Source organism: Lactuca serriola, chromosome 3 (assembly GCF_051521515.1).
Source record: "Lactuca serriola cultivar US96UC23 chromosome 3, Lser_US96UC23_V15, whole genome shotgun sequence".
Taxonomy (NCBI): domain Eukaryota; kingdom Viridiplantae; phylum Streptophyta; class Magnoliopsida; order Asterales; family Asteraceae; genus Lactuca; species Lactuca serriola.
The window spans coordinates 67,538,234-67,546,639 of NC_136410.1; positions in this window are offsets into that span (position 1 = coordinate 67,538,234).

Genomic DNA, 8,406 nt, shown 5'->3' on the forward strand with positions numbered 1-8,406 from the left:
TTTGGAAGCATGTTACGCCTACATACGAAAGGATCGAAATCAAAGATAAATCATTGAAGAAAAGGTACCTAAGCCTGATGGTATGGTTCATATGGCTACTCGAAATCGGCCTAAAAAAGGAAGAACCTCGAACAACAAAAACACATTCTCATGTACCCAATGTGGCGAAGATGGACATTCTAAACTCAAATGCTACGAGATTATCAGTTACCCAGATTGGTGGGACTTTACAAAGAAGCCAAGGAAGAAAATCAGTCGAGCTACGATAGCCACTACAACCCCTGCCAATGAAACGAATATCCTAGTTGCTGCTCACACATCCACTAGTATGTACCCACATAATTTTACAAAGAATGATACTTGGATTATAGATACAGGGGCCACTGATCACATGGTTAATTAACGATTTGTCTAAGTTAGCCACTTCACATGTTCCAAAACAACAAAAAAATACACACTACAAAAGGTGATGTGGCACAGGTAACTGGTGAAGGTCCAGTGAGATTGACAAGGTCTATGGATCTCGATAAAGTTCTTGTGGTTCCATCCCTATCCTCAAATTTATTATCAGTTAGTCAGATTACAGAAGCTTTGAATTGTTATGTGATTTTTTGGCCGAATGAATGTGTATTTCAGGATATAGTGACTCATCAGATTCTTGGCTTTAGTACTAGACGTGGACAGTTGTACTATCTTGAAAAGAATCATGAAGGTCAAGCTTTGAATACTGGATTGAAGCAAGCAAATAGATCCCTGACATGGTTATGGCATAGGAGATTAGGGCATTTGTCTTTTACTTATCTTAGGAAGTTGAAACCTAGTTTATTTTTAAATGTAATGGATCATGAGTTTAAATGTGGTGTGTGTGAGTTAGCCAAAAGCAAACAGATCTCATATGGTTCTAGTGATAATAAATCTTCTATTCCATTTATGGTGATCCACTCTGATGTATGGGGACCCGCTAAAGTGCGTACACCAAATGGTGCCCAATAATTTGTTACTTTGATTGACGAATGCACAAGAATGATTTGGGTATCTATTCTAAATACTAAAGATGAGTTTTTTCAAGAACTGCATCATACTATGAAAACTGTATATCAAAAAGAAATCTGAATACTTCAATCGGATAACGGAGGCGAATACATAAACCACAGGATGCAGCAATTCTGTAAAGAAAATAATATCCGACATCAAACCTCATGTGGCAAAACACCTCAGCAAAATGGCTTAGCCGAGAGAATGAACAGACAAATACTCGAAATTGTAAGGGCTTCCTTGTTTTACATGACAGTTCCACAGAAATTTTGGGGAGAAGCGGTTCGATCGACAGCTTACCTAATGAATAGAACACCATCGAGTGTTATTGAATTTAAAACTCCATTAGGAAAGTTACAAGAGCTCACAAATTTGCCTATAAATAATGAACTGGAACCTCGGGTGTTTGGTTGCAGTGCGTATGCTCAACAAAATATTGCTAAACTTGAACCACGAGCTGTTAAATGTATGTTTATTGGATATGCTGAAAAAAAAGAAAGGGTATAGATGTTACGATCCCAAGACTGGTACAATGCATGTAACACGAAATGTTGCATTCCATGAGTCTAAACCCTACTTTGGAGATGTGTCTCCACGTCAGGGGGGGATTATAGATGAAGCGAACACACATCAAAGAAGGGTAGACATAGATGAGCTCACAATAGATACTCCAGGAGAAACCCAAATCGAAACTCCATCAGGAGAAACCTTAATCGAAGAAGAAGAAGAAGGAGTGCAAGATAGTACAACCACAGAAGAGGAAAGAGTGCAAGATAGTACAACCACCACCATGCCAGAACCATCACAAGAAGAGACAAATGATAACAATAATGAATTTTTTTGTTGATAATGTTGTGCAGGAAACTGAAACAGCAAGGGAATCAAGATTGTCTCCTTGTATCAATAGAGGAGTACCGAAGAAACAGTATGAACCTGATGTGAGAGCAAAGTCAAAGTACCCAATCAGTAACTTTGTTTCTCAACGAAAATTAGCAAGCTCACATGCCCTGCTGGTGAAGGAATTGTCAACTGTCGCTATTCCTACGAACATACAAGAAGCCTTGAAAGACCCCAAGTGGAAAACTGATGTGAACAACAAGATGGAGGCATTACAAAAAAAACGATACGTGGGACCTCGTGGAACTCCCTCCGGGAAAAAAGACGGTGGGATGCAAGTTTATATTCATGATAAAGCTGGATGAAAAAGGGAACATAGATCGGTATAAAGCACGACTTATGGCGAAGGGTTATACGCAGAAATATGGCATTGATTACGGGGATACATTCGCACCTGTCGCAAAAATGAATACGATCAGGATTTTAATATCAATTGCAGCAAATGAGGATTGGCCACTTAAGCAATTTGATGTGAAAAACGCCTTCCTAAATGGGTGTTTGGAAGATGAAGTTTATATGGATTTGCCTCTAGGAATAAACTATAATGGGAAAGTGTGTAAGCTCAATAAGGCATTGTATGGTTTGAAACAATCACCTCGGGCATGGTTTGGACGTTTTTCTAATTTTATGAAGAAAATAAGGTATAAACAGAGTGATGCCGATCACACTCTATTTGTGAAGAACACCGAAAAGATTACAACCTTGATTGTGTATGTAGATGATATGGTAGTCACCGAAAACGACCCTAATGAAATAAACAAACTCCAGTCACTTCTAGAGAGGGAATTTGAGCTTAAGGACCTCGGGCCACTGAAGTACTTCCTTGGAATCGAAGTAGCAAGATCTAAAAATGGAATCTCTATGTGTCAAAGAAAATATGTTCTAGATCTTCTCACTGAAACTGGTATGTTGGACTATAAGCCAGTAGACATACCAATAGAAGTAAATCACAAACTCTCTAGCTCATCAGAACAAGTCACAACAAATAAAGAAAGGTACTAAAGGTTGGTTGGGAAGTTAATTTATTTATCCCATACAAGACCGGATATTGCCTATGCAGTAAGTGTAGTTAGCCGGTTTATGCAATCACCAAGTGAAGACCATATAAATGCAGTGTATTGAATTTTGAAGTACCTCAAGTCTTCTCCAGGAAAAGGCTTGGTTTTTGGAAAAATAAAGGCAGTGGTGTATTTGGTTACTCAGATGCAGACTGGGCAGGAGATAGAAATGATGGAAAATCTACATCTGGTTACTTCATGTTTGTTGGCGGAAATCTTACTACGTGTCAAAGTAAGAAACAGAAGGTTGTGGCGAGGTCAAGTGCTGAGGCAGAATTTTGAGGGATGGTGCATGATATTTGTGAGTTGCTTTGGATAAAAAGGATTTTGCATGATCTTGGAATTGAACAAAGATTTCCAATGAAGTTGTATTGCAACAATGAAGCTGCAGTGAAGATTGCAACCAACCTGGTGCAACATGACAGGACAAAGCATGTTGAGATTGACAGGCATTTCATAAAGGATCATTTAGAGAGAAAGACTGTAGAGCTTCCACACATTACCTTGAGTGACCAACTAGCGGATATGATAACTAAAGCGGTGTGTGGAAGATAATTCCATTGCTCTCTTAGCAAGCTGAGAATGTTAGGCATACATTCTCCATCTTGAGGGGGAGTGTTGGCGAGAGCAATTCTAGGAGAAGATAAGTCATACATGTGTAGATAATTGTTGTTGTAGTTGTTCCAGATCCTTGATTTACGGCTAAGTAATTGATAGTTTGGTAGAAATCTCTTGTATAAATATACTCTCCTGTAACCTAATTAGAATATATGAAAAACGGAAAACTCTTCCACTAATATCTCGTATTCTTTTTCACAATAGCTACCTCAAACACCACCATAGTATACAGAGACTCCAAGGTTACCGATAGCTTTAGGCTAACCGGTCACAAAGCATGAAAATAATCAAAGTTAGAAAGCATAATCGTTAATTCATACAAAAAAAATATACAGAGTTTTTTTTAAGCATTAGAGTATAATACATGGGGTTTTTGTGAGGTTTTCCCAAATGTAAATTACCAATTAATCTAAAATTCATAAGTTACTCTCTCTCTCTCTCTCTCATGTCATCTCCACATCTCTTCCTTCTCCATCGACTGCCTCCATCCTTCCTCCATCTACCGCCTCCCACCTCCCTCCATCGACCACCGTTACCTCTTTCATCGATCAACAAAGATTTTCGATCCACACTTGTTAATCTCTATATCACCGACGAAGATGATTCATTTGTTAACTCCACCGCCGACGATCTATCGATTCAGTTCATCGTAAGAGAAGAGATCTGACGACTGATTTGCATCTCCATCTCATTCAATGATCGATTAGCATCTCCGACGACCGGTTCATGTCTCCACCTCATCTCCCGATTCACATCTCCGCCTCATTTAGTCTCATCAACGACAGCGAGCGGCCTATTTAAGCGGATTGTGTTGATGAAAACGCCATTTCACTTCTCGCCTTCTTTCCTCCAGGTGCTTATTCTAGTCTCACATTCATCAATATCACTTTTAGCGTATTATTATCAATATACTTTTAAAGTATCAACTGTCGAAAGCTTGAATGATTGGTAGTAAAATGGTGTTAACGTACAAGAGGAAGCGGTTCTCTTCAAGACCTGGTTTAGGGTTTGAAAATGACCTGATTAATCTCTTGGATGTCAAACTTTACAAGTACTGAAAACATCATTCACATTCACAGAATAAGATTCAAAATATGAATCTGAGAGAAAAGATCCACATATAATACTTTTATCGAGTTTCTATTATTGTAGTTCAATGATATAGTCAAGCCATCCTTAATTCCTTTTTCTTACTTAGTATAGACTCATATTTTTCTTTCCAACAAATTTGTTATGCTCTTGATTTTGTTCAATAAGTTCTGGCATTTGTGTTTCATAAGAGTTGTATTTTGGTGGAGGGAGGGGAGGACATTTTGTTACTGACTGAAATGCCCGATTTTGGCCATATTTTTAAGTTACAAAGTACCAAACATTTAATCTTTGGTGCAATTTCTTGAATGAGCTGTTCTTTGTTTATTATGTTATAGGTTGTTGACATTTGGATTAACACGGCTCCAAATACAAAATATGTATATCTAAAACAAAAAAGGCTGAAATTGAACTTTACAATTTAGTATTTGCACATTATGTGTTTATCAACTCTTCTTGTTTTATGGCTTGAATTTTACAAGAAAGGTAAATGTTATGTACTGTGTTTCTACTTTTTGTTTCTAGTTTTATAATAGAAGTTAAAAGTTTTACCTAATGCTCGTATCCCACCCCTTAATGCCAATTTTTACATCAAAAGACATTTCGAGTATATTATTTTTCTAGATTATTTAGATTTTCAAATAAAGACCTTTGATTTATTAGGTTTTTACAAATTTGTCTTTATTGTTTCCAAAGTGTATTATTAACCAAATACAACCAAGTAACATGTTGAATATATAATAGCATTGTATTTTCTGATTAGCTGTTAAAGTTCATTACTTTACTATAGTTAGTTAACAATGCATTCCTTAATGGAGATCTAGATGAGGAAGTGTACATGCAACTACCACAAGGGTATATTTGTCCAACAAGTTCAAATGGACAAGTCAGTTCTTCTCCATTGGTTTGTAAATTACAAAAATCACTTTATGGTTTAAGGCAAGCATCTCGACAATGGTATGCAAAATTTTCATCATTTCTTCTATCAGAAGGTTTTCAACAGTCTAAAGCTGATTACTCTCTGTTCTATAAAGGTCATGGAAGTACTTATGTGGCATTACTTGTATACGTTGATGATATAGTTCTCACAGGTGCATCAATACAAGGGATAAATGACATTAAACAAAGTTTAAGTCAAAAGTTCAAGTTAAAGGACTTGGGAAAACTGCAATATTTTCTTGGATTGGAAATTGCAAGATCCAGTGATGGCATTTTCATTTCACAAAGGCAGTATACTCTAAAGTTACTTGAAGATACTGGTTTTCTAGCAGCTAAACCAACACAATTTCCAATGGATCCTGCATGTAAGACATCCACTTTTGATGGTTCTCCTTTACCGGATCCATCTAGATACAGAAGGCTAATTGGAAAGCTTATGTATCTCACAATTACAAGACCTGATATCACATATGTTGTGAATCGACTTAGTCAATTTGTTACCAATCCAAGAGTTCCTCATTTACAAGCTGCAAATCATCTTTTGAAATATCTTAAATTGAATCCAGGACAAGGTCTATTTTTATCTTCAAAACTCAATTTACAAATTCGAGCATTTACAGATTCAGATTGGGCTGGATGTCCTGATACAAGAAGATCAGTATCTGGATTTTGCATCTTCATTAGAGATTCTATGATATCCTGGAAGTCCAAGAAACAAACCACTGTTTCAAGATCCTCCACCGAAGCAGAATATCGAGCAATTGCAGTGGCCACTACTGAAATAATTTTGTTACATCATCTTTTGAGTAACTTTGGCATTCATCATAAAGATCCAACATTGGTGTTCTGTGATAATGAATCAACTATCCAATTGGCTTCAAATCCAACTTTTCATGAAAGGACCAAGCATATCGAAATCGATTGTTATTTCATTCGAGACAAAATTTTAGACAAGACAATCAAACTCATGCCTATACGGACTACTCATCAACTAGCAGACATATTCACTAAACCACTACCACGACACAAAATGCTTCCAATTGTTTCCAAGATGTCTTTGAAAAATATTTTTCAAAGTTCATCTTGAGGGGGGATAATAGCATTGTATTTTTTGATTAGCTGTTAAAGTTCATTACTTTACTATAGTTAGTTAACTATAGTTAGTGAGTTGCAAAGTTAGTTAACTAAAGTTGTTATGTTGTTAGGTTGATGTTAGTCTCTACAGCGTAGTTTAAGCCATGTACATATGTCTCCTTTTTCTCTTTGATGAATGAATGAAGTAAATTCTTCTCAATCGTGTATTTTCCTCTGTTCATTTTTACTCTGATAATAATATATATGAAAGAATTATAACATTTAAAAAAGGAATATGCAAGTAAATAAAATCAAAATTTATAAAATCAAACTTCAAACAACTAAAGTAAACTAAATACATATTTAAACTCAAACTTGAAGGACTGCAAATGACATGAAACTATGAAACACTTCTCATATCACATTACCACTACATTCATTCTGCACATATCCCTATTACTTGGTTCTTTCTCGACTAGTTGTTCAACTTTTATGTAGATATTGAACCCATGTTCTGTATATAGTGGTGGCAACATTGCAGTTTAGTGTGACAACAAACAGGACACGAAGAGCTTATCATCTGAGATGACTAAAACAAATGTAGAAAGCAACCCAAACATTGTTTCAGATCCTTCTTATGGTTTCAGATGCAATTTTGTATCTGTAAGTGGACAAGTAGTTGTTCACATTATATCACTCGTTTTTTTTATTCAATCATCTTATTTTTTGTTTTTGTTTCTCTTATTGATTTCATAAAATCTTATTGCTTCGCTAATGCTACAAAATATAAATTTTAGGTAGTTTTGGAGTATAATATTATGAACTTAGTGTAATCATACATTCTCCATCTCTTATAAATGAATCTAAATTTGGCCTCCTTCTGGTAATTTAGCTTTTTGAATTAGAAAACTCGATTATATGTGTTTGTAGACCAGATTGTAGAAATAAATGTGATTCACATGTGAATCACATGTAAACCACATATGAATTACATGTGATCACATATGAATTAGATGTGATTCACATATCATTTAATTCACAAGCAAAACACAAGTGAATCACATCTTAATTACATGTGATTCACATATAAATCACATGTATTTCAAATACGAATCATATGTAATTCACATTTAATCACAATTGAATCATATAAATTACATGTGATTCACATGTAAATCACATATTAATTACGTCTATATGCACACAACATTTTGTGTGAGTGTTATTCGTTATTTTTTTTTTAATTTTCTTGTGAATTTCACATTTGAATCTTAAAAGTTAAAAGATACAATCACATGTGAATCTTATATATATATATATATATATATATATATATATATATATATATACACACACACACACTAGTAGTTTACCCGTGCGATGCGGTGGCAGATAATGTTTTTTCGGCAAGTAGTTTCATCCATCTCTTTTTGTTATTTCTAGTTAGTTTCTTCCATATAAGCAAATGGTATGAGTTTCTATTACAACAACGATTAGTGTTATTTGGGAAACTATTTTCGGTTATACTAAAAGTATGTTGTTGTGTTGGTTTAAAAAAATTATGTTGGGTTAAAAGAAATTTCCGTTGTAGTTTTTTGCTTAGGATATAAGGTTTAGGGTGAGGATTAACGAACAATTTTCTTTCTGTTGTTATGTTTTTCTAGCGATTAGTTTTATACTTTTATTTTGGAAACAT